The 27870-nt window shown below is 39.0% G+C and overlaps 1 protein-coding gene across 3 annotated transcripts in view; it reads right to left on the reverse strand.

The window, feature by feature from the left end:
• The window catches only part of Kat6a (lysine acetyltransferase 6A), an 84725-nt gene that overhangs the window by 44581 nt on the left and 12274 nt on the right, over nucleotides 1–27870 (reverse strand). The gene's annotated exons all lie outside the window — the stretch shown is intronic.

The raw sequence follows: 27870 nt of genomic DNA on the forward strand, positions 1-27870 counted from the left end.
TCTGTGTAAGGGAGGAAAAATGAAAAGAAACAAAACAGAAAAAAGCTAAATCACTTTGTAAAACTGAAGAAATTGATCCTTCAAAGTTAACAAAATGTATGCATTAAATATTTTCCATTTGTAAATGTTTCTTTTTTAAATATTTTTAATGTGTATGAGTGCTTTGTCTACATATATGGATGTGCACATGTACATGTCTGGTGACCAGAGAGACCAAGAGGAGCTGTCAGATCCCCTAGAACAGTAGTAACATGGTTATAAGCCATCACGTAACTCCTAGGAATTGAACCTGGGTCCTCTGCAAGAACAGTATGCTCTAAACCACTAAGCCATCTACCCAGTCCAATATTTTCAATTTTTATATATCAACTATACCCTTAAAAAAGGCTAAAAATAATTTACAGTTGAAGGAAGGAATGAGGCTTTTTCCCTAATTGCTGTGTGTTCTGTGTGCAGGTGTGTGCCACTGCATACATGTGGAAGTCAGAGGAAAACTCCAGGCATTTTGGTCCTTGCCTTCTACCCTGTTGAGACAGAGTCTCCTGTTTTGCTTGCTCCTGCATGCACCAAGGTAGTTAGGTAGTTAGCCTATGAACTTCTGGGCATTCTGTCTCCACTGCCCATCTCACTGTAGGAACCTTTATGTAGGTGCTAGAGATCTGAACTTGGGTACTTATGCTTGCCTAGAAAGCACTTACTTTGCCCACTAAGCCATCTCTCAAGCCTTGGACTTTATTCTTCAGGCTCCCCCACGCACACACACAAAAAAAGGAACAATAAGAAGTTAATGAGCCAGATGAAGCTGGAGCTAGCTATGTAGCTCAGGTGGTAGAGTACTTGCCTAGCATGCACAATAACCTGGATTTGATTCCTAGCACCACATAAACCAGGCAAGGTAGCACACACCCATAAAGCTAACACATCGAAGCTAAAGATAAGATCAGAAGTTCAAGGTCATTAGGTTACACAAAATTGATGATTTTTTTCCCCAGACTAAAGCCAAAAGATTAATGTTTCAGTGGCTAGTAAAGTCTTAAAAAAGAAACAGATAAGGAAAAGTTGAGTATCGTTATCAACACCAAAACCATTTTAAAACATTCAACACAATTGCGCTAGTAACAATGTTGAGTGGAGAGATCAATGAGGAGAACACGTTTGGTAGCTAGAAGCATAATGACTGCGGAGAAGGCCACCACTGCTTTTCCTTTAAAAGGCATAGGAAACAAGAACTAGAGAAGAACGGCAGGCCAGACCTCATACAAGAGTGAAAATCCTAAAGACATAAACTGTAAAGGCCTAGAAAACAGGCAGACTGTAGGTCATAAGAACTGGAGTTTATGGTATGACCTCTTGATTGTCAATTTGACTATATCTGTAATGAACTATGATCCAGAAATGGAGGGCACACTTGTGATCCAGATCTTGAGGAAAGAAGACAACATGGTTTTGATCCAGATCTTGAGGAGGTAAGACACTAGCCTTTAATCCAGACCTTGAGGCCTGCAGGTACACCTTTAATCTGAGCCACATCTTGTTAGAAGCCTATGTAAGGACAGGGAAGAAGGAAAGGGAAGAAGGCCTGCTTGCCCTTGCCTTGTCAGCACAGCCATTCCTTCCTTCACTGGTATTGGAGCCTACTTTTTGAAGATCCCAGCATATACAGAAGTCCAGCCAAGACACCTAGCATATGAGACTGAGTAACTCCTAGATTTGTTGACTTTTCATTCACAACTAGTCATTGTTGGACTACAGTTTATACATCATTTATTCCCTAAATTTTATGACTCTAGAAAACTCTAACTAATACGATGGTGTGATGGTTTGAATGAGAATGGCCTCCTTAGGCTCACATATCTGAATACTTGGTTCCTAATCTATGAGCTGTTTGGGAAGGATTAGGAGGTATGGCCTTATTGGAGGAGGTGTGTACTGAGAGTGGGCTTTGAGAATTTAAAAGCCCACAGAAGTTGCAGTCTCCCCCCACTCCTCCCCTCTCCCGCACTCTCCCCTCCCCACCCCTGTCACTCCCTTCACCCTGCAAGGCTGCCTATGGATCAAGATGTAGAGCCCTCAGTTACTTCAACAGTGCACTCAAAAAACAAACACACTATGGAGAAAGGCCTAGAGCTGCCCCTACTTGTGCTTACTAATTCTAAATACACTTAATTTCCAGCCAGTCACATATATTCAGCAGCTAACAGTAATGAACACTACAGAATGATTTTAAAGCATGGGTAAAAACAATGTAGAATATTATAGAGATATTTATTTGCCTTGGAGGAGGAATAGTAAAAATGGGGAGAAAGTTGAGGGTGCCATTTCTTATAGTTTTACTTACTTCTGGAAAATAAGAAATAAAATTGGGATTGGGAATTTAGCTACAAGTGCAGTTTGGTCCTCAGCGCCAGGAAAAAAAGGAATAGAGGGAGGGAGGGAGGGAAATTACTTGCCAAAAGTGGGCCAGGAATTGGCTAGACAGAACATTCTAGAATACAAGAAAGCAATAATATAAAAGATTCAGAGGTAAGACTGGTTGGAGCCAAGAAGAATATAACAAAAATATTGTCTATCAAAATGGAGAGTGGAGGGACTAGAGAGATGGCTCAGTAGTTAAGAGAGTTTGCAATTACAAGGATGGGAGTTTGGATCCAAGCACCCATATAACAAGCCAGGTATTCTGCAAATACCTGTGCCCTTTTCTGCCCTCTAACATGTACTCATACACTTATACAGGCACACACAGAGACATACACAAATAAATAAATCTTTTTTTAATGGAGAATGGACACACATCCCCAATCAAGACAAAAATCAGAAAAGCACATATCAATAAGGAAATAGAAAGGATTGAGTCCTTGCAGAACAGCCTCCACCTCTCTGCTACAATAAAGGGCAACATCCCTGGCCAGGGATGGTGATAACTGCTCTTACTCTAAGCACTGAGGCAGAAGAATCAAGGACTGGAGGCCAACCTGAGTTAAAGGGCAAGACCCTGTCTATAGATACAGCTAGAGGCAGACACACAGACAGATACACAATAGATCTGTACAATAATCTGTTTCACAATGTGTCTTCTATAATCCTTCTTTCACTCAATACCAAAAGAATGTAATTTTGTCATTTCCAACATGGATGAAACTGAAGGATACTACATAAAGTGAAATCATCCAGTACAAACTGGGCTTTGTCCATCACAAGTCAAATTTACTGAGGTCATCCAAATCTATTCATCCAAGCAGTGTATGGGACATAACAAACTGGCTGCCTTGTTACTTGCTCCATTAAACCAATGACACATGACTAAACCTATACTGGTTCATGAAAGGGTAGGATACATGCAACATGAAAGCAGCAGGAGGAGACTAGAGAGGAGACAGGGATCGGTAAGAGGAAGGGAAGGAGATGGGGGAGAGTACTGAGAGAACAGAAGTTAGTAAAAATGTTTGTGGGGCTAGAGAGATAGCCCAGTGGTTAAGAACACTTGCTTGCTGTTCTGGACCCTGTCTGTAATTCTAGTCCCAGAGGATCTGATGTCATCCTCTTGGCCTCTGTGGAGATGAGGCATGAACATGGTACACAGACATACATGGAAGTAAAACACCTATTCACTTACAAAAAGAAAAGAAAAATTTGTTTTGAGACAAGTTACTTTGTATGTTAACTTAAAATGTTTTTAGTTTGGAAAAAATAAAATTTTCATGATTCCCTAGTATCACTGAGACAAAACTGAAAACTACTGGTAATCTACAGAGACAACTTTTAAAGGTCTATGAAAAACCATACAATATGCTATATAATCACTGTTCATAGACCTGTCCAAGCTTAATCCTTGTACCTTACTGTTCCCATGATCGATATAAAAGTAAACTGACTCCTGCAGCTAGCTATATTTACACTCCATTAAACACAGCAGCCAGAGGGAACCCGTTAAGCATTAAGGTGAAACATGTGATCTAGCTATCTCAAACCATCTAGTACAAGTCTCTACTTCAGCTTAAAATGCCAACTGAACCACAAGACCCTGTATGATCTCTGCAGCCTAACTCTATATCCTACCCACCACACATCTCTGACTTCATCATCTACTGTTCCAACCTCTACCATCACTTCCATCCCCTCTGCTTCTGTTTTCTTCACATGTCAGATACTGCAAAGCAGGGCCTCTGCATTTGCTCCCTTCTGTGTTTACTGCTATTGTCTAAATCTTTCCAATCTCCACTAAAGTCTCGTCAGTAAGGTTTTCTCTTAACACCCTACTAAACATGCCAAAGCAATCAGCCCACCATAACAATTACAAGGCCCTTCCTTGCTTTACTTCCTCCCTTAATTCTTTACACTAATATGTGTATGTGTATCTAACTGACATCTGTCAACAACTGTAAATTCTTTGAAGTTTCTGGGTTTTAGCTAAGACAATATTACTAGTGCTGACAACACTGCACAACATATAATAAGCACTGCACACATACACTATAGAATACCCGGCAGAACAAAACCAATAAAAAATAGTGCCTTGAATGAAAAGAAAAATTAAACAAGAGTATATTGATGCTTGGGTGTTTACAAAGTCATCTCACAGTGATTTCATAGCCTGCATGACTAGGTAAGACTTCCATCACCACCACTCACCTCCACTCATTCTCTCTAAAGCCCTGGGACTCGTGGGGATAGGAGTACTTCAGTTGTATTTTGTGTCTGTTGCCTTATGTCAGGGCTTCCTTTCACTGTCGCCTCCTTTGGCTCAAAAATTTTTATACAACCCCAGTTAAATAGATTGTATATAGACATACAAATTAAATATTTTGTGATAGTAAATCACAATGAAATTTAAAACAGTTCTTCGGTATTTTATCATTTATTAAAGAGGAATAAATTTTCAGAGTAAAATGGATAGGTTTATTTATTTTTTACATCAAGAATTAAACCTTGATTGGATATCTGGAAGTGCAGGACACAGTGCCTCTTCAACACTGAAGTCAATCAATATTTTGATTTTACAATTGTGCAAATGCTGTTTTACCTAAATAAATAGTACAAAATGTCAGAAGTATGATGAGAGCCATTTAGAAATTATTGGAAGTTCTGTCTTAAATCCAAGCCAAAATTCATGTTCATGAAATTTGTCAGCAACTCAAATAGTAATCTTAAAAACCAACCACACTAACACAACACAATCCAATGATACACTGCTCTGACACATGCAGAAGGATGACAGCAGGAACACACTAATGGTCCTTGTTTTCCATAATTAAACCATTATGTTTCTGTAGCAGTAGAAAACATTTTAAGTGAATGGTAAAAACACTGTAGTTCATAACATATGATGGCCCCCAATCTGAGCTGAGGCATCCAGGTAATGTTCACTGGTGTTGTAAGAGGTAGCTCCCTCCGAGGCAATGCATGGTGCTCATGTTGTAGGTTCAGAACCAAGGATGCAGTGAAACTGCACACTGTGAAACAGGGAAGCACTACCACAAACACTTAGTTCATTCATTACACATTTCAATTTCAATTCATTTTTGTCTGCTACACATTCAAAACCTTCTACTGGTACCATATTTTTTCTTAAACCCCACATTCAGTTATATGACATTATGGGTTACAAGCCAAATTTAAGATGCTGGGGCCTCTTTTCTTTAAGATACACTACCACTTTAAGCACCATGTTGAGATATCCCCAACAGTCACCAGATGGCAGCATTAAAGCAAACACATGAACTTTTGAAACCATCTTTGAAAAACACACAATAAAAAGCTGGCCCAGTGACTTCTGTTAATTGAAATTTATAGCATGAAATAAAAGAAATTTCAGATACAGACTTTAGTGTATCTTACATAAGGGCTATTTTTGAGATTTCCAAATCCATCATCTGAGATACTGTCTTTTTAAAGCCTAGTGAAAATTAGAATAAAGAAAATATCTGAACAGGTACTCAGGGAGATCCTGTCTCAAAACAAAAAGATATTCAAGAAGTACCTAATTCATACAACAATGATACTGACAAAGACCAGTAACACTAACATGAGGCAATAGATAACTGTGATGGTTTGAATGTAATTGGCCCCCAAATACATTCCATAGGGAGAGGCACTATTAGGAGGTGTGGCTTTGTTGGAGAAGGCATGGCCTTGTTGGGGGGGGGGGCTAGGGAGAGGGGTTGTGGTCTATGCTCAAGCTATACCTAGTGTCACAGTTTACTTCTTGTTGTCTTCTAATCAAGATGTAGAACTCTCAGCTCTTCGAGCATCATGCCTGCCTGTATGCCCACCATGTTTCTTGCCTCTGAAACTGTAAGCCACCCAAATTAAGTGTTTTCCTTTATAAGACTTACTATGTTCATGGTGTCTCTTCACAACAATTGAGACCCTAAAACAATAATGAATGCACCATTCTTCCAGACTTGAATACAAAGTATCTAATACATGCAAAATAATGCTTAACTACTAAATTACTAAAACTCATTTTTAAACGAAATGGTAAATAAAAAGCCACTTTGAACTCCATTTTTATTTGGTACCTAAGAGGCAAATTCAAGAAATCAGGAAGTAGAATGCAGAATATTGGATCCTGAGTCTAGGGGCAGAGGTAGTAGGTTAATGGGTAAGGTCTGAGATGATGAAAGGTTTGGTTATGCTTCCAGGATATTCCTAATGCTACTGCATTATACATAAAAGTGGCTAAACCAGAAATCTTACTCTGTATATTCTAGCGCAGTAACAAAATAACCACAGCTGGTTTAATTGTCATGTTCTCACAAAGCAAATGATTGAGTGCATTATAAACTGTCTTCACTTTGACCCCTGTATTTTTACCTGATGCTGTGAAACTCTTTCCCTAAGTTGTCTTGTATGTGTACTGCTTACTGAGTGGATTTAGAAAACTGATGTGCTTCATAAAAATTGAAACAATTTAAATCAACTATTAGTAATTTACTGAAGTCAAAATTTCACATTTCATACTTATTATACCTACATGAATGCTGAGTTTTCTTATTTAGCTACATAAAAATAATTCACCTTAACAACTGTATTGCAAGTCAAGTCTAAGAATTAAAAATTGTTCATCAAATATTGCCCATTCTCAAAGTACGATCTATTTCTGACATTATTTCTGTTACCAAGCAACATTTTTCTCTCATAAACTTCTCTCAAATCTGTCCTTTAAAGTGATAGCCTAGATTCTACTTCTTTGAGTAGCCCAATGATTTTAAGGACTTTGTCCTGACCATTTCTTCTCCAATCATCAAGTAAATACATCTCCAAATTATTTTTCTCCCATAGATACATAATTCACAGAACTTAATTTTTAGCAGATATGAAATACTGAAAATACCTATTGCCAAAGCATTCTGTTTACATAATAAACACCTAAAGGATAAAGACTAGATCTTAGCTGAGTGGGAAACTGGACTATTCTCAGGGATGCCATTATGAAGGAAATGAAAAAGACGTTCAAGAGTTGAGTACTAGGAAGCTAGAAACATGGCTGAGTGGTTAAGAGAGCTTGCTGCTCTTCCAGAGGATCTGAGTTTAGTTCCTAACACCCAAACAAGGCAGCCCACAACCCCCTGTCACTCCAGCTCTAAGAGATCCAACACTGTCTTCTGGCCTCCATGGGCAACCCCCTCCACACACAGCATCCAAACACACATGTGCACTTGAATAAAATAAGTCTTTCTAAAACAACAAGTTGACAGGTGGTGGTGGTGGTGGTGGTGGTGGTGGTGGTGGTGGTGGTGGTGGTGGTGGTAAGAATTGAGCACCAAAGCACCACGTTTCCCTGTAGCCAGGGAAGTCCTCAATCTCCGTTTTACCGAGCAGTCTACTTCTTCCCTACTCATCACCTTCCATAGCTTCAGCTCCTTCCAAATCCCTGCTTTTATATCACACTCAAGTCTTCCAATCACTCTAGTGCCTTGCACAGTATGTACTATAATGAGAATTTCTTGAAATTAAAATACAGTGTCAGAGAACCATATTTATTTCCAAACAAGACATTCAGTTATATATGCAAAGCCTCTCCACTAGATTCTATAATCTGGGGAACTTTAATTAGATGTAACTAAACTGAATTAACTTTATCACTAACATATTCAATAGTGTCTACAATTAGATATATATAACAGTAAGATTGATGGCAAAAGAAAGTTAACAATTGGGCTGGTAAAGATCAATTTCAGCTTCCATTTTCACTATATATGTGAATTGTTATAAATTTAAATAAAGCAATCATCTCACAGATAAACTAAACAATTTTCTATCTCTTAGTTGGGTGACATATTAAAAGAAATGCTTGCTGTTGTTCTTCTGTTTAAGTTTATGAGCAAGATGGAACACGAACCAAGAGATTCACTAACCATGGAGTTTATATTGGGGGGGGAGGGAGTGAGGGGGGAAGAGAGGGCGAGGGGCAAGAGAGGAGGGGGCAAAAGGAGAGAGAGTGAGAGAGCAAGAGAGTATATGTGGGCAGGGGTCTTTCTCTTTTAAAGGGGTCCTTTGCACCTGTGTGCAGACTAGTACTCATGGACCCCTGGGCTGACCAGAGTACTGCCTGAGTGCCTTCTTCCAGGTGACAGGGGCAGGCCAACATAATGCCTGAATCCTTACATTGCCACCTTTACTTATTATTTAAAAGGTGAGGAGTTAGGCATGGCAGGTTAGGGAACAACAGCGTCAAGTTCTCAAAACTACTTCCTGCTGACCTGGGGGGCATTGACCATCTTTGGGGGACCTGAGAAAGCTGGGGCGCTGCCATCCCCAAATTTAATTTCTTTAAACATTTTTATTACATTTATTTACTGTACGTGTGTACACATCACCCTTTGTATGTGGATGTAGAAAGCAGCCTTTGGGAGTTGGTTCTCTGTCTTTGAGGCTGAACTCAAGCTGTCAAGTATGGCAGCAAGCACCTTTGCCCGCTCAGCCATCTTGCTGGCCTGCTGAATTTAAACATAATCCTAGGAAGCTGTGGAGGGTAATCTTCCGAATGTTTAGGGATTATCTGAGAGCTGTTTTCTGTCAGTGACACCCCATCTTCTTCAGTCATCCAAAAAGGACTTTTCCAAATTATGATTCGCTTCTTGTCCCTTTGTTATCACTTCTACTTTAGTTTCTTTTACATGCCTAACTTTTGAGGTTTAATAAATGCCACATGCAATCTCTTATATGTACTGACATCCTTGGCTTTACGTCCTGTGACTTTTTTCTATACGCTGTTATCAATCAGATTAATCCTCTTGAAATATTTTTATCCAGCTACTCACATGGCTCAAAATTTACAAAATATATTCCAATGGTTAACGACTACATGCTGGTATCCAATTCCCTTCTCTAAATACCAACCTAACTTATTGTATCTTCCTCCACTCCTACTCTATTCACCTATTTACAAAGGCTTTTGTTGTTTTTTGAGACCGGTCTCAGTATCAGGAACTTAGTATGTAAGCCGGGCTAGTCTTGGATTTGCAATTACTTTCTTGACTCTGCTTTCTGAGTGCTTAAACAGGCTTGAATCACCACACCTGGTACGCAATAATACCTTATGTTCTTTCTCCAAATTATTGTATCCCTTTTCTGAGAGTCCCTTGTGTCCTTCTCTTGAGAATCAGCTGAAGTACTGCTTAAAGACAGACTAGCTTCTCCCAGTTCTAGTATTACTCTGGGCAAGACATCTCTTTAGTATAAAGGGGTATGATAACCGGACACACTTACCCTTTGAGTAACCTTCAAGTTTGAGATGCAACAGACATAAGCAATACCTGATAAACTGTGGCTTCCTCTATGTTTTTTGAAAGAATGCCTTGTCTTTAAATCTCATTTTTGCTAACTGATATTTCTTAACTCTGGGCAAGTGTTTGCTCTATTTTAACTTTCCAATAGTGGTGATTAAAATTTTCTATGTGTTAATTTATGTCTACATGGTAAAACAAATTACCTGCTGTTTGAGCTACCTAATCTATGGTACTTGGTTATGGCAATCTTAGCAAATTAGTGAACTCATGTGACATTAGTCTCATCTTTGATGTTACCTCCACCACACACCATTTAGCCATTGTATTTACAAGGATCCTGTGTTAGGTGCTGAGAAACAAAGCTGAAAGAATAGGACAGTGTGTGACAACATAGCATGGACAATGTTACGGAACAAATCAAGGTGTCCGATGAACCTATTCAAAATAAGGCTGCCCCCAAACTATCGCAAACACAAAGGACTGGGACCTGGGCGAGGAGGGGAGAACCTCATGTTATTTTCTAAAAAACTATGACGCTTTAAATATATCTATTTATTATTATTTTGTGTATGTGTTTTGCTTCTGTGTACCACATGTGTGCTATGTTCATGGAGGCCAGAAAAGGGCATTGGATCTTCTCCAACTGGAATTACAGAAAGCTATGAGCTACCATGATGGCGCTGAGAACAAAACCCAGGTCGGTCCTCTGAAAGAACAGCAAATGTTCTTAACTCAGTCAATTATGAAGCTTTAATTTAAGAGTTTAGCCATGTCATTAGACTTCAGGAAAGAATAACAAGTTGGCGTTTTGTTTTTATCTTAAAAAGCAAAACAAAACAAAATAAACCAAACAACTTTTGTTTTTGCTTTTTCTTTAAAATCACTGTCGGTCTATCCTCTGGATACTTAGCTTTATTAGCAATCTTGAAAATAAGAACCACAATTATCGTCCTAAATGCAGCAGCAGCAAACAAAGAAAATGGCTGCTGCTCTAAAGAAGGCAGTGCACAACGCAGACCAACAGTTAAATTCTGTACTTCTGGACCAAGGTGTGGCTCCATGGCAGGGTACCTAAACTCAGCACTTCCAGAAATAAGACAAAAATTCCAAGCACTTCTACATATAAATGGAATTACACAATAGCCTTTGGCTTCTTTCTCATAGCACAGCACATCTGATATTTATTCATGGCAATAGCTGCATATCCCAGTTTGTTCCTTTTAGTTGTTAGTAATGTTCTCTAGAAGGATCTATAGATCACAGTTCATTTATCTATAATCTAGTTCAGGCACATCAGTCAGAGTTGTTTCTAACTATAAATATTTGCATTTTAAGAACCAGTACTTTTCTAAGCTGTCTTCAAAATTCTTTGACAAGATAGTTGTCTTCCAAAAGAGAATATATTTTTTTTCAAAACATTCATCTAATAATTTGAGGTAGTTACCAGAATCTTATCTTTTCCACACACACAAGCATTCTTTGTCAAAATTATATCAAATTGAGATTCTTCCTTCAGACTTAAATATGTTCTTTCTTCAATGCAATGGGGTTAACAAGTTAAAGCTTGATGACAGTGGCTTTCAAAAGAAAAGCCAGTGCGATAAAGATGGAGTGCACAGTGATGTAATGCTTAATAAGGAAAGCCTGACAAACGCAGGCTGCACACCCACAGGGATCAGGGAAACAGGCTGAAGCAGCCAGCCTAGTTTCACACTGCCAATTTTTTGGCAGATGTTAAATCCCTTCTGCTGTTTTTCTAACTAGAACATTTATCTATGTAAAGTCACCAGATCTAGAAGTTGAAAGGAGGGACAAGAATAGAGAAAAACTGTCTTACAGGAGCCCCTCTGTACATGCCGGTACTACACAAAGATGTCTAGAAAGACAATGTGCTGCACAGACTCCAATTCTGCAAGTGTATGTGTACACATATGCATTGCTCCACTGAAGGCACAATTGCAGAAAAGGGAACTGTCACTAGAGAAAAGAAAACCCTATAATCTAAGTCTTGGCTCCCAAATAAAGAGTCCCCACTAAAACTGTTCTCAGCCCTTGGGAGAACGTAGTGAGGATGCTAGCCTCATAGAGAAACCATTTCTGCAAAAAAAGTCTGACCTGATCTGCCATTCCATTTAAAGCATGTGCCACAGAAATAGATCAGTAATGTTTCTAAGTAGAAGAGAATCTTATCAAATAACAATTATAAAAATATCTAATGTACACCCACCATTTTTTAAAGGACTATAGGGGACCAAAACTGAATTTTAATAAATAGTTCAGATATTTAGTAACACAGTTTTGTCTATATCTAGGAAAGATTGCTATTGTAGCATTCTGCTGTGTATCTGTAGCCTACATACAAACATGTGTGTACATAACAGATATACCGAAAGCAAAACTGTAACTAAGCTATAAAATTAAGAGCTCAGAATATAGAGTTCATTAAGTTTTATTAGCGTCTATAAATGAACACTGACACTGTATGACTATCCCCAAATACAATACATGAAAAGTTCAAACTTGCAGTATTTCTTTAAGCTAAGAAACCAGTTCATTTATTTTTGAGAAAGGGTCTCATGCATCTCAGTCTGGCTCCAAAGTCAAGGGTGCCCTTGGCCTTTAGGCACCTCCTTCTTCCTTTCACCTCCTCAGTACTGGGATTATAGCAATGCACCATCATACCCAGCTTATATGGTAACGGTATCAAACGAAGGTAAGGGCCTTCATGGCAAGCATTCTACCAACTCAATTATTACCTCAGTCCTTTTTGTGAGCTAGTCATTTTAGTCTAGCCTAAAATCCAAAATACTTGAAGATCACAATGCTGTCATTTCTAAAACTACCACATAATCTAGCACAAGAGAAATGGCTCAGCAGTTAAAGACTATATACTGCTCTTCCAGAGGCAACAATTTGGTCCCCAGGGGCAGCTCACAACTGCCTGTAACTCCAGCTCCAAGAGATACAATGCCTTCTCTGTGGAACCCAAACTCAGGCACACATACATACCCATAATTAAAAAATAAATCATTTTTAATGGAGGTGAGTGTTTTGCCTGCATATATGTTTGTGCACCTCTAGTGTGTATAGAGAGTGGTACAAGATGACTCTGGATTCCCTGGAACTGAAGTTATAGATAACTGAAAGTTATAAGGTGGGTGCTAGGAATCAAACCCAGGTCTTCGGAAAGGGTAGCCAGGGCTGTTAAGTGTTGAGTTATCTCTCCAAATCCCAAAATAAGTAATTTATAAAAATAAAACACAAATATCCCCAAGAATAGACCATGAAAAACAAACAGAAGATAGTGTTGAAATAAGGAATTATTTGTAAGTAACTTTTATTTACAATGGCATAGTTCTTATGTAGTAGCCTCAACCCAGATTAATTTAGGTCCTCTTTCAGATTAATATCAACAGTTAATGGTTGTAGATAGCCTGACAGAGGCAAGTTCTCTAGTCCTAATTCTATTAAGTACAGAGATGTCAAGGCTGTTCATCTGCAAAATGGTAGTATTTGGCATGATTATTTTTAAGGTCTCTGAGTATGCACCAGGGTTCCATACTCCCCAGGAATCCATAAATCTAGTCAAAGGTATCATACTGGGTAATTACAAAGAGCAATCACAACGAATTGGCAATAGTGAAAGTCAATGTCCAGTCTAGAATGGGCACTCCCCAAGCATGTGAACTGAGCTCTGAGGCTCTCAACAGCACTTTCAATCCTTAGCATCTAGAGATGGAGAAGTGAACTTGAGCTAACTTGAAACAATAAAAATTTTCCCAAATCAAGTAGGTTCATTACAATTTCAATTGTTAACTTCATAATGTCAATCAATTTAAATCCATGAAGTCAGTCTCTCATTATCCTTATTTCATTACAAGGAACAATATATTTGAAATTAATTCTTTATATAGAATATGCATTTGCAAATTCTATTCTGCATAGCCCCAAATACCTCAGGCTAATATATTAACAGATAAAGTCAGAGTATAAACACAAACTTGATGCACAGACGATCTCATTAGGATAACCTAAAATCAACATTTTCAATTCCAAAAATCCTGAAACCTAGGGGCTGGAAGTGTGACTCAAGGGTTAAGGTGCTTGCCATGCAAGTGTGAAGAGCAGAGTTTGGATCTCTATGACCCATGTAAACACAGGGTGGCCATGGAGGCTGGCCTGTAATAACAAAAACAGGATCCTTAAAGCAAGCTGGCTAAGCAAGACAAGCATATTAGCATGCCCTGCATTCAAATGCAGCATGCTGCCTCAATGGATAGGGTGGAGAGTGATTTAGGTAGACTCCTGATGTCAATGTCCAGCCTCCCTAGGAACACACATACATATATACATGAATACACATCCTCTGCTAACAGCCTCTCTATCACTGTCCACACTGTTCTAAGAGAACTTCTAGGGTGATGAGAAGAATGCTCTGTGTCTGTGCAGTCTAAGCCATGTGTGGGTTAGTGGCTACGGTCATTAATTTGTTTTTAATTAATTTAAAATTAAGTGCAGTCAGGCAGTAGTGGTACACACCTTTAGTCCTAACACTAGGGAGGCAGAGGCAGGCAGATCTTTGAGTTTGAGGCCAGCCTAGTCTATAGAGCAAGTTCCAGGACAGCCAGAACAACACAGAATCCCTGTCTCAGATAGATGACCCACGGACAGACTGAGGCAGGAAGGCAGGAAGGCAGGAAGGCAGGAAGGCAGGAAGGCAGGAAGGCAGGAAGGCAGGAAGGCAGGAAGGCAGGAAGGCAGGAAGGCAGGAAGGCAGGAAGGCAGGAAGGCAGGAAGGCAGGAAGGCAGGAAGGCAGGAAGGCAGGAAGGCAGGAAGGCAGGAAGGCAGGAAGAAGGCAGGGAAGGCAGGGAAGGCAGGGAAGGCAGGAAGGCAGGAAGGCAGGAAGGCAGGAAGGCAGGAAGGCAGGAAGGCAGGAAGGCAGGAAGGCAGGAAGGCAGGAAGAAGGCAGGAAGAAGGCAGGAAGAAGGCAGGAAGAAGGCAGGAAGAAGGCAGGAAGAAGGCAGGAAGAAGGCAGGAAGAAGGCAGGAAGGCAGGAAGGCAGGAAGGCAGGAAGGCAGGAAGGCAGGAAGGCAGGAAGGCAGGAAGGCAGGAAGGCAGGAAGGCAGGAAGGCAGGAAGGCAGGAAGGCAGGAAGGCAGGAAGGCAGGAAGGCAGGGAAAGGAAGGCAGGAAGGCAGGAAGGCAGGAAGGCAGGAAGGCAGGAAGGCAGGAAGGCAGGAAGGCAGGAAGGCAGGAAGGCAGGAAGGCAGGAAGGCAGGAAGGCAGGAAGGCAGGAAGGCAGGAAGGCAGGAAGGCAGGAAGGCAGGAAGGCAGGAAGGCAGGAAGGCAGGAAGGCAGGAAGGCAGGAAGGCAGGAAGGCAGGAAGGCAGGAAGGCAGGAAGGCAGGAAGAAGGCAGGAAGAAGGCAGGAAGAAGGCAGGAAGAAGGCAGGAAGAAGGCAGGAAGAAGGCAGGAAGAAGGCAGGAAGAAGGCAGGAAGAAAGGAAGGCAGGAAGGCAGGAAGGCAGGAAGGCAGGAAGGCAGGAAGGCAGGAAGGCAGGAAGGCAGGAAGGCAGGAAGGCAGGAAGGCAGGAAGGCAGGAAGGCAGGAAGGAAGGAAGGAAGGAAGGAAGGAAGGAAGGAAGGAAGGAAGGCAGGAAGGCAGGAAGGCAGGAAGGCAGGAAGGCAGGAAGGCAGGGAAGGCAGGGAAGGCAGGGAAGGCAGGGAAGGCAGGAAGGCAGGAAGGCAGGAAGGCAGGAAGGCAGGAAGGCAGGAAGGCAGGAAGGGAAGGCAGGAAGGCAGGAAGGCAGGAAGGCAGGAAGGCAGGAAGGAAGGAAGGAAGGAAGGAAGGAAGGAAGGAAGGCAGGAAGGCAGGAAGGAAATGGTTACTTGTAGCTAATTACAACTATATTGGCACAAATCTACATAGATGGAAGACATCTTAAAACTAATTTTTTTGTTTTGTTTTGTTTTGTTTTGTTTGTTTTTTCGAGACAGGGTTTGTCTGTATTGCTTTGGAGCCTGTCCTGGAACTAGCTCCGTAGACCAGGCTGGCTTTGAACTCACAGAAATCCACCTGCCTCTGTCTCCCGATTAAAGGCATGTGCCACCAATACCCGGCCTTAAGACTAATTTTAAAGTTGAATAAAGAAATATAAAAAATGAATACATAGTGCCTATAAATTTTTACCTTAAAAGTATTTTTACCAGAAACTGTAGTATTCAAAACTCTGAATGCAGAGAACCTTTTAAACCAAGTGTTTCACATTACATTTCATCATTCATTTTTAAAATGTTTTTTTGGATTTTATGTGTATATTCTCTGTCAAAGCAAAAGATCTGAATTAACTAAATTCCCCAGTTGGTTAAAATTCCATGTACTCAGTATCTCATTACAGAAAAACTACATATTTGTCTAGCAGCAGCAACAGAAACAGTTCTGGAGTCTTATCTTTAAAGACTCTTTTTATATGATGTCATAGTTATTAATCTCAATTACATTATTCTTAGTAATAATTCCCAAACTGAAACCTAAAAATAGAGGACAAAATTCTACAATGTGACTTGCTTATGATTTTCAATTTCCAAAAATCCTGGTCTATTAAGTGAAAATAAACTTAAAGGTCCAGGTTTGCTCTACACAAGACTTAATACAAATCTTATGATAACTGGAGGGAGTATGTAAGCTTTTCTAGGAATATCCTTCAATGCTAAATCAAAAACACTAACAATTAATAGGTCAGAAGACCATTAATTTATGTACTTGCTGAGTGAACTATCAAAGTACTAGTTTCTAATGAAAAAAAAAAAAAAAGAATGATGTCTATACCCAAGGGTAGGCAATTAGTTGCTAATTCTGGTACACATTCAGAACTCTTTGCTTACCCTGAAGAGTTTAAGAAAACCCAAGACTTTCTGCATGGTTTTCTGCCACACAAACCTTTTATCAGCTCCAAACTCTTCTCAGAGCACCTATCCTGCAACAACTTTAATTATCACCTCCACAGAACGACATCTGCTAACCTGGTGTCTCTTTTCATCTTTGGGGGTGGGGTAGCACTGGGTTTGCATGACAAAGTGTATAACAAATCTAACCATCACTAATCTAACAGGCATCCTAGCCAGGCTTAAAAATCCTTTGTGCTGTACCACTGTGGGTCCAACCAACCATTACTGACACCAGATTCTCTTTGTTAGCTAGTTAAGAGAGTAGCAATAATTAGACCAATTTGAACACGTCAGAAAGCAACAATACAAGCTAAACAAATACCTGAGAACAACCATGAGCAATGTGAAAAATCAATGCAATTGTTAATGTTTCAAAACAGCTTATTGGCATACATAGATGTCACATTTACTCCACTAAAGAAAATGTGAAGCCAGGCGTTAGTGGTGCACACGTTTAATCCCAGCACTCGGAGGCAGAGGCAGGCAGATCTCTGTGAGTTTGAGGCCAGCCTGGTCTACAAAGTTCCAGGATAGGCTCCAAAGCTACACAGAGAAACCCTATCTGGAAAAAAAAAAGGAGGAGGAGGAGAAGAAGGAAGAAGGAGGAGAAGGAGAAGGAAAAGGAGGAAGAGGAGATGGAGATGGAGGAGGAGGAGGAAGAAGGAAGGAGAAGGAGGAAAGGGAAGAAGGGGGAGGAGGAGAAGGAGGAGAAGGAGGAAGGAGAAGGAAGGAGAAGAAAAAGAAGAGGAGGAGGAGGAGGAAGGAGAAGAAAAAGAAGAGGGAGAAGAGGGAGAAGAAGAAGAAGACGAGGAGGAGGAAGGGGAGGAGGAGGAGGGGGAGGAGGAGGGGAGGAGGAGGAAGGGGAGGAGGAGGAGGGGGAGGAGGAGAAGGAGGAGGAGGAGGAGGTGGTGAGGCTGCAGCTATGCAGTGGTTAAGTGCACTGTCTGCTCTTTCGAGAGTCCCTAAACTGAATTGCTAGCACCTGTATGGCAGCTCACAGCTGTCTATAACTTCAGTACCTCTTCTGGCTTCTGCAGGAACTGCGTGCATGTGGTATACAGATACACATGGAGGCAAAACACCCATACACAAAAGATAATTTTAGAAAGAAAAGAACACTCTTTTACTTTGGAGTGATTATTAAAATTATAAGCTTAGGTCTAATGCCTATGGATAAATCTCAGAAATTATTTTTGCTCAAACAAAATAATATCATGAATCGTAACAGAATTAATCACTATTATTTATGGCAGGGAAAAAATAGAAAGCAACACACATAGCATCTTCATATAGGTTTACTTGGAACCTACTGCAGCAGCTATCATGTTGTTCATGTCTACCCAAGCAAACTCTACACTATAAGGGCACTTATATCAGCTTGGGGCAGATGGATGGATGGATGGATGGATGGATGGATGGATGGATGGATGGTGGATACATACAGACAGATTGATCTTACACATATACGTGTGTGTGTGTGTGTGTGTGTGTGTGTGTGTGTGTGTGTGTGTGTGTGTATTAATGCACTCTTTGGATTCATTCATTCAAAAAATAGTATGCCCCATACTATTTGAGGAATATAGAGACAGGAGTAAAGATCTTGTCCTTAACTCATGCAGTTTATATTCTAGCAAGAAAAAGACAACAGTAAAGAGATGGGTTCAATGATTTTCAGTTGTGATAACTAGTTCTGTGATGCAAAAAGGGCACTTAGCAAGAGATGGGTATGATAAACTGACACTTAGCAGAAACCTAGTAAGAGGACAAAAAAAGGTTGAAGCAATAAAAGCCTGCATGTGCAAGGACCACAGAGAAACAACAGACTGTGTTTATAAAACAGTGAGCATGGTGATGGTCCAGAGATGGAAGAAAAGAGCTACTACTACTTATAGTAAAGCAGAGAGGAATCAAAGAGTCCCTGTTTCTGACTTTGATGATAAGACCATTTACTGACAAAGAAAACTATCAGGAGACATGGTTTGTTTTGTTTGCATTATGTATTTTTTTATTTATTACATTTATTGGAGAGGGAGCCTCACATGACACAGTGCATGTGCAGAGGTCAGATGACAACTTACATGAGCTGGTTCTCTCCTCCCATCATGTGGCTTCCAGGGACTGAAGTCAGGTCATCAAACTTGGTGGTAAGTGTCTTTACCCATTCAGTCCTCTCAGCAGCTTATAATCCCATTAATTTCAAGTTAAAATAATCAAACAGGCCATAACAAGGACTCTGGTGATATGCACGTGACTCAATGCTCGGCCAAAACCAGGTTTCCTTACAGGTTTCCTGAGCCAGGTTTGCATAGGAGATATGTTTTTCTCCACTCTAGGGTCACTAAGGGAAAGGGACACTTCCAATCCTGATCACAATCATTTGGAGATGTCTGATACTGGAGACAATGCAACCAGTCCAAAGACAGGGAGGGCAATGAGAGAATAGGCAACACAACACTGCCTTCATTTTTCTGGGTATCAGTTAGCCACAATCAATTGTAGCCACAAAATACTACATGGAATTTTTGGTACTAGTATGTATGAATAAAAAATAGTATATACAGGGTTCCGTATTACCCAACATTTCAGGCATCCACAAGGGGATATTGGAAGGTTAGAGGGAATTATGTAAGTTCTAGCCCTACCATTCCTATGGGTTGGTTCTATACTTTACCAAAACACCCTTTTTACTCAGGGCTTTTTGTCACTGCAACCTCAGCACTAACCAACACAGTTCACTAAATTCCAATTCATACTCATTTCCCTTAATGAGCCAATCTATCAGGAGCCTGAAAAGAACACCTCATTTTAGAAACTAAAAAAGAAACAAGTTTTCAGCAATGAAACATGAGTCATCAAAAATTACAAAAATATAAACATCTTTCTAATTCTCTAGAGCCCAAGGGTTATTTGTAGGAGAATAAAGGTTTGAAAGAAAAATTAAAGATGAACAAATTAAACAAGGGGAAAAGAGCCAACTTTAAAAACTAGTTAAAAAAAATGTGGATACTTTACCAAAGAAGATATAAATAAGGACATGAAAAGCTGCCCTATACAACAACCATCAGGGAAATAAAAAAATTTAAATCAGAGAAATAGGGGAGAGGAGGGAGGGGGAAGAAAGAGACAGAGACCCAAATCTACACATTTGAAGTTCCTTCAAATGTCATATATGAATGAAATGTTTCAAGAGGTCAGAAGTCTGAAATCAGCACTAGTGGACTGAAATCAAGGTGCTGGTTAGAACACAATCCCTTTACAGACCTTTTCAGTTTCTTCATGGCTCCTAGCATTCCTCAATCTAATCACTGAATCTTTGTAACAGTGTATATAGGTGTTTGTATGTGCATGTGTGGAGGTGAAGGAGTGGGCTGATGTGTGGAGAGAAAGATGGAGAGGCAGGCACATACATAGAAAGATACTTCCACTTAGTTCTAAGAATACCTGTCATGACATTTGAAGCCTACTTAGACAATCCAGGACCTGTCTATACATTTTTAGAGCAGTCTTGTTTGCAGCTACCAACATTGAAACTACCCTTTAATGGGACAGTAACAGTACTCCTTTATAAAGGATAAACTATGGGACAGTAATAAAAAGGAATAATCTGTTGATACGTAATAGCACCAATATTAAATAGATTATTTTACATGAAAGAAACAAAACTCAAAAGGCTATGTATGATTTTATTTATATCACAGGAAGAACCACTTAAGTGGTTTGCCAAAGTTAGGGTAGAAGAGGTTTAATTGCAAAAAAAAAAAAAATAAAATAACATGAAGAAAGTTTCTGGAACAGACAGAACTTTTCTATATCTTGGCTATGGAGCTAGTGACCTAACCCTCTACATATATTCAAAAAATTGTGTTACTGTACATAAATTTATTAATAGATAATTGAGCAAACAAATGAACATGTCACAAAACAGAAGTGGCTCTGGCTTTCCAGTTTAAAAACAGGTTCATGTACATATGTAAAGTTCCTTCTTTATTCAATAAACATTTAAAAATTAGATGTATGCATCTCTGCTTTTATCTTCATCAAACTTATTAGTCCTTTTGTGGCTTTAACTCAAAATTGTCCATAATATTTATTTAATAACCCTATTTTATCTCATCAGAGAGAGACGAGAGAAAAGATTTCTAAAAAGAGTTAGAAACTCTTTTTCTTTGTTTTCTAGAAACTCTTTTTCTTTATTTTCATTTTCTGGTTTTGTTGAAGACTGCTATACAGTCCTAGAAACTGCTAATGTAGACCATGCTGATCTCAAACTCATAATCTTCCTTCCCTGCTTCAGCATTCTGTCCTGAATGCTGCAATTACAGGTATGTACCACCATACCTAGTCCACTCTCCTAAAACACTTGTCCTCTGCCACAGTCTAAGTGAACTTTGAATTAGCACCTAGCCATGCATGATGACATTCTGAGCAACATTAACTAAACAAAAATTTAAAGATTAAAATTGCTTGTAATGCTACATAAATCTATAAATAAAATCATTCCCTTCTCTCCCTTTTTGATTCTTTTCCTTATCATTCAAGCTCAGTGACTAAAAGCATAAAACAAAATGACCAAAAATATATTTTGCCTTTTTCAAAAATATAATTGTCAATCTGAAACCCAATTTTGTTCAAAAGTCTGTTTGTGAATCAGTTGTTCACAACTTGTAACAAAATATCCTACTGTAAAATGTTCTACATGTCCCCAGAAGTATTAACCTGAAGTGTGAAGTTAATCCAAATATATGTATATCAAGGGCTCAGACAATAATAGACCAGTTAGCTAAGTGTTTGCACTACAAGTATGAGGGCCAAAGTTCACTGCCCAGAATCCACTTCAAGAAAGCCAAGCATGGTGTAAGTGCATTTGCAATCTCAGCGTTGGGGAGGCACAGACAGGCAAATGTCTGGGGCTGGGGACCAGCTAGTCTAGCCTACTTGGCAAGCCTAAAGAAAGTGAAAAACCTGTCTCAAAAAATAAATTAAAAAAGGTGGGTGGCCCTTGAGTAGACACCAGAACTTGTCCTCTGCCTTCTACACACACCCACACACTCTTGTGCACCTACAAACATACACAGACACACGTGCACAAAATAAACAAACAAACCAATCAACCAATCAAGACCCAGAATCTATGCATAAAAGTCCTTAAGAAGTGTATGCATTGGGGCTAGAGAGCTGACTCATTTTTTGCTCTTACAGAAGACCCAGGTTCAGTTCACATTACACTAAATAGTGGCTTACAACCATCTGTAACTCTAGTTCCAGAGTATCCAATACCATCTTCTGACTTCCAAGGGTACCAGGCACACCAATAGGACACATAAATAAATGCAGGCAACATACTCAAACACATAATAAATACACTTTTTTAAAAAAAGAAGTTAATGTATCTTTCTAGGTCTTAACACAATCTATGACATGAGTAAGAATGGATGATACACCCAATTCTGAAGTCCTGTTATTGATGAAGATCTGTAACAAAGTGTCCTTCTACCATGGAAGCAACTAAAGTGTGTATAAGACAGGGTTTGGCAGAGTTGCTCCCTGGAAGTGTTAGAAAGAACTTTACATTTCACAAGTCAAGATTTGCACCATTCAGAGCATTAGAAATACATATACATACAAAAATAAAAACATAATATCACTAAGATTGTAAGTCAGTGAGTATTAAGGAAGTACAGCAGTCCCTTAGTATCCACAAGAAATTGTTTCCAGGCCCCATCTCCAAAAATACCAAAATCTAAGGAATGCTCAAGTCTCAAAGAATATGGCATAGAGTTCACATAACCTATGTACATCCTCCCAAACACATTTTAAGTCATCTCTAAATTGCTTATAATACCTAATACAATGCAAATGGTAAATAGCTATACTGTGTTGTTTAAGGAATGACAAGAACACATTTAGTATAGACTCAATGTTCTCATTTTAATCTGCAGCTGACTGAATTTGTGTATACAGAACCTGATAATTTAGAAAGCTGGCAATTGACTGTAGTTGCTTTTTTTTTTTTTTTTTTTTTTTTTCATTTTATTCGGGTGGAAGACCCAAAAGAGAGAGAAGTTTAATAGTATGTGGTACCTACTTGTAGCTACAGTATACAAGAAAGCTAAAAGGTACTGGACTTCAGTACTGCAGATGGAGGATAAAATATTTCAGAGAGCACAGTGAGACAAAAACATAGGGGTCAGCAAGAAAATGAAAGCTCTCTTAGGACAAAGGTCTTTTCTGATGGCTCAATTCCCTGCACTCACACTAATTCTATGTTTTGTGTTCATCACAATCAACTGAAAGAAAGGAACCTATTTTGAATGAAAATTACGCAACCCAAAAAAGAAACGATGAAGGCCTGAACCAGGAAATGAGAGAGATAGAGGAGGCTTGACTAACCTGACACAGTAATGACTTGGTGTTTTGCTCATCAGTGCTCAATGTCACCTTCCTTTCACTAGTGCAGCACAGCCTGCTGGGGCTCAGGATATACCACCCAAAAATATGACTGCAGGAGGCCAGAATGTGCCACCCCAAAATAGACATCTTTGGCCTATTTTGAGTTTGTTATTTTGAGAAGCTGCAGACACTGGAGTGACTCTGAAAAACTGTCCTTTTATGAAAAGGCATTTACATCTGACAGAAATCTCCTTGTAAAGCATAAGCAGCAAGAAGGCCTACTCGAGACGATCGATTGCTGTGGAGACTTTCCATCCATAGCAGGACCACCTGAGCTCACCTGGTAACCTGGTCACCCTTTCTTCACCATCTACTAGTGAGTCTGGCCCCTATCCTTTCTGCAATTCAGGATGATAATTCTTTCTTTTGTTTTGCATGTGTGTAGTGTGTGGGTATGTGTTCATATAGATAAGGAGACCAGAAGCCACTACTGAATGTCTTCCACAGTTGCTTTCCACATTTATTTATTTTTGAGGCAGTCTCAATAAACCTGGATTTGGCAAGGCAGACTAGTCTCTATCTCCCCACCCTCAAAGCTGGAATTTACAAAATGTATATGGAGCCCAGCTTTTCAAAACATGGGTACTTGGAATCTGCACTGGGTCCTCCACGATTAGACAGCAAGCAATTTATCCTACCAACTTCATTTCTATCACTTGAAATTCAAACCTGGTAATGACAATGTGAAAAACATTTGAAGGGAGTTGTGTACAAGGATTAATAAATTCATAAATGGTTTATTTAACAAACATATGTGACAAATGCAAAAAGAACATTCCAGATGTTTTCAATGTTTGTCATTTTAAGTCTTTCTATAGAGGTAGTGTCATGTGGATGGAAATTACTGAGCTTGAACACTATAAATAAGAGAAAAGAAAATTCTTTAAAATCTGAAATAGTTAACATGACAGTCCCACTTCCATGAAGTTTATGGGAAAAGATGTTACTTCCCTTGTCCTTCTCTAGGTTTGTTCTACTTGGCTGGTGGCTCCAGAAACAAACTACTTGTATCAGTCTTACTTCAAAGTTAAGAAGTGAGAATCCATTGTGGCACACAGCTCTAATTAAAACACTTGGGATGCAGATGCATAAGATCAAGAGTTTAAGGTCACCTTAGCTACACAGTTTGAGGTTAGACCTTGACTCAAACAAAACAAACATAGAAATTTTAAAACTATATTTTAATAAAAAAAAAAAAAAACTACAAAGCCAAATGAATTATGTAGTATGGAAGGAGAATAAAAGGACATTTCTACTGAAAAATTACACATAAAAGGTTCCCAACATTCCAAAACACAAATTTAGCAACAAATTACAGCAGGTACTTGCCTAGCATATGAACCAATATACTGTCATTTATTTGTTTCCTTTTTATCCGCTTAACACCTGACTCATTAGTGACCACAGAGCAACCATATAAAACATTTCTTTTGCTTGGCAATAAAATGGATTTATTATTTAATCTGTCTTGACTTATCTGTGCTAACTGTCCTAACACTTAAGATTTTTCTCTATTTTTATTTTAGATTTAAGCTATACCATGTATTTTGACTTATATACATACTAAAATGATTGATTATATATATCCATGTGTTGTATACATAAGAATGTAAAATGATACAAGCAAATTTGCAGATCCACTATTTCTTGACTTCCTTTGTATCTTCTGTGGCACCAGTACCTCAAATGTACTCCTTCTCAGGAAAACTCACAGGTGTTAACACACGTTACTATTCCTCAGACCTGTGTTTTCCATATCATTTTCATCTCTGGCTTACATCTCATTTCTACAGCACTGCAGCAGAAACACTGTATTGTCTCTATCTGGGTATTCAATTCCTCCCCTTGTTGTTTCTTAGAACACACTCTGTTTTATTCACTGCCTGGCCTTGATACTTAATGTAATATACTACAACCTTATGCATATTGTGGCAATGGCATGATTTTTGTTGTTTAAGGTAGAATAGTGAATGTAAGTATATTTCAGTTTATCCACTGACCCATCAATAGATACATATATTATTTCCCTATGCTGGCTCTCAAGTGTTATGCTTTAGTAGTAAAGACATATACCAATATCTTCAGAAGCTAGTATCTTCATTTACTTTGGTCATATGCCCAGAAAAAAATATTGTTGTGCCATGTGATAATTATACTTTTAATTTTTTGAGATGCTTCCATATTGTTTTCCATAGTAGCTATCCTAATTTACATTTCTAGCAACAACACACTAAAATTCTCTTTATCTACCAGTATTTGCTACCTCTTGCCTTTAAAGTGTGTCTTCTTTGATAGTTTCATCTATTCTGTAATTAATTTTGGTTGTTTTTACACATATCCCAGCCTCTCATCCTTGTGCTGTTCCCTCTTACAATGCAAGGTGAAAACATGAAGCCTAAGGATGACAGCAACAAGTGAAAAAGGAGTGGACCTACCAAAATGACAGCTGTAGTGGGAATGCCTGTTGTCTTTTATTTAAATGATACATTTTCGTGTGTTCTAAATTTAGAGGTGGTTATTTTAAATCTTGGTCTATTCTTAAACAATGAGAAGTGTTTACCTTTGCCTCACTGATGTGTTCCTCCCCTGTTGAATCAGTTTTCCAATAAAACAAATCCTTTCCCACCCCCACCCCTTGTTTTCTTAAAATAAATAACTGTATCCTACTTGGTTTGGAAGTTACCCTACACATGAATCAAATAGAGCACAGTACTATATATAAAAGCTTCTTTAAGAGTTCAAAGCATGGGGCTGAAGAGATGGCACAATAATAAAGAGCACTGACTGATCTTCCAGGACTCAGTTTCTGTTTCCAGCACTCACATGGTGGCACAACCATCTATAACTCCAGTCCCAAAAGATCTAACACCCTCTTCTAGGTTCTGTAGGTACTATTCACATGCAGACAAAGCATTCATCCATACATATAAAATTAAAATAAATTTAAAAAAATACAAAGCATGCTGAACCTATTTGGTGGTAAATGATTCCAGCACTTGGGAGGCATAGAAAGGTAGATCTCTGTTAGTTCAAGGCCAGCCAGGGCTACCCAGTGAGACACTATCTCAAAATAAAATAAATAAAAAACATATAAAATACAATGTTTGTTTGGGAGGGTGGTGACTAAGACCTTGGAGGCTGGAAAGGTGGTTCAACTGTTTAAGAGCACTTGCTGCTCTTGCCAAGTTCTGGATTCTGTTCCCAGCATTCCATATGGTATACACATGGGTACAGTGGCATACACTCTCATATAGCACAACACAGAGCAACTCAAGTGTTAGGATCATAGTCATATATGTTATGACAGGAAGTGTTTAAGCAGGGGGCAATTTTAATTGTAAAAAGTGGTAATACTAGCAAACATAGAGCACCTTTTTACTATTCCTAGGGTTTTATATGCTCTGTACTGTCAAGTACAGTAACTATTTGTGTGACTATTTGAACTGAATTACAGATAAATAAAACTAACACTTCAGTTCCTCAACTAGCCACGTCTTAAGAACTCGTTAGCTAATTCTGGATATGGCTACTAGAGAAGACCACAGCTCCCCAGTACTGTTATCACTACACAAAGTTCCATTAACACTGGTACATATTAACACATATCGTCATGGCTTTATTATGAAATTAATACTGTCAATCTCCATTTTTAGGGAAAAAATGTGGTACAGAAATATAAAGCAAATTACCTAAGACCTTAAAGCAAGCAGTACCAGTGTGGAATGCTAAATGGTCTGAGATTTATTAAGCCTATGTTCTTAATCCCTTCAAATGAAGTAACTATGGGCAACTCTGTTGACTGGAAAGAGGGGATGATATTAGAGACAAGAAAACCAATGAGGAAGCCAAGGCCAGGCTTAAGAGAATTGCTGAGGAACAATAGGCTAGAACGGAGATGGGTTAACTAACAGAGCTATTCAAAGGTATGAGAAGAGTGGGAACAACTTAGAACTGAATCTAAAGACAACAAATGAGGTGTGAAAAATAAAATGGAAGTTCTCATTTTAAGAGTTAGTCAGTCAATAAGGATGGCTCTTACTATAGTAACAAATTAGGAGAGCACATTAAAAGTAACAAATCCCATTAGGGTCATTACCAGTGAGAAATAATACAAATAACAGCTACCTAGTGAGTTATACAAGTCCAGAATCCAGAAGAGTGGTCTGGAATTAAGATAGGAAATTCATCGTCAGTGCAGAGAGAGGTTTCGAGATAACTCAGGAAGGTGGAAACAATAATAATAGACAGACCATAAGGACAATAATAGGCCATAAGGATAACATCAAGTAAGATACATCCACAAGATAAAATGCCAGGAAACTTTAGTCATTACCAGAAAGACAGGAGGAGGGAAGAAACATGCTTAGGAAAGAATTACCCCAGAGGTGGAGTAAGAAAAGAACAGTCAACAAGTACAAGAAGCTGCTTGGAGGTCAAGTAAGTAAGTCTGAAAACTGCCAACCAAAACAATTTAAAGCTAAGTGTGGTAGCACTTACCTGTAAACCCAGTACTCAAGAGACAAAATCAAGACCAACAGTTCAAAGCTAGCCTAGGGTACATAACAAGACCCCATAATCAAAACAGGAAAAAAGAACAATTTATAAAAATACTATAGGGGTATAAAAGCCAGACTACAGCAGATCTGGAATGAACATGTCGATTTTTTTTTTTCTTTACAAGAAACTTAAAGATGAAAGTAACAAAACTAGGGGGCTTGGGAAATGGCTTAGCAGTTAAGAAAAAG

The sequence above is a fragment of the Cricetulus griseus genome, assembly GCF_003668045.3.
Source record: "Cricetulus griseus strain 17A/GY chromosome 1 unlocalized genomic scaffold, alternate assembly CriGri-PICRH-1.0 chr1_1, whole genome shotgun sequence".
Taxonomy (NCBI): domain Eukaryota; kingdom Metazoa; phylum Chordata; class Mammalia; order Rodentia; family Cricetidae; genus Cricetulus; species Cricetulus griseus.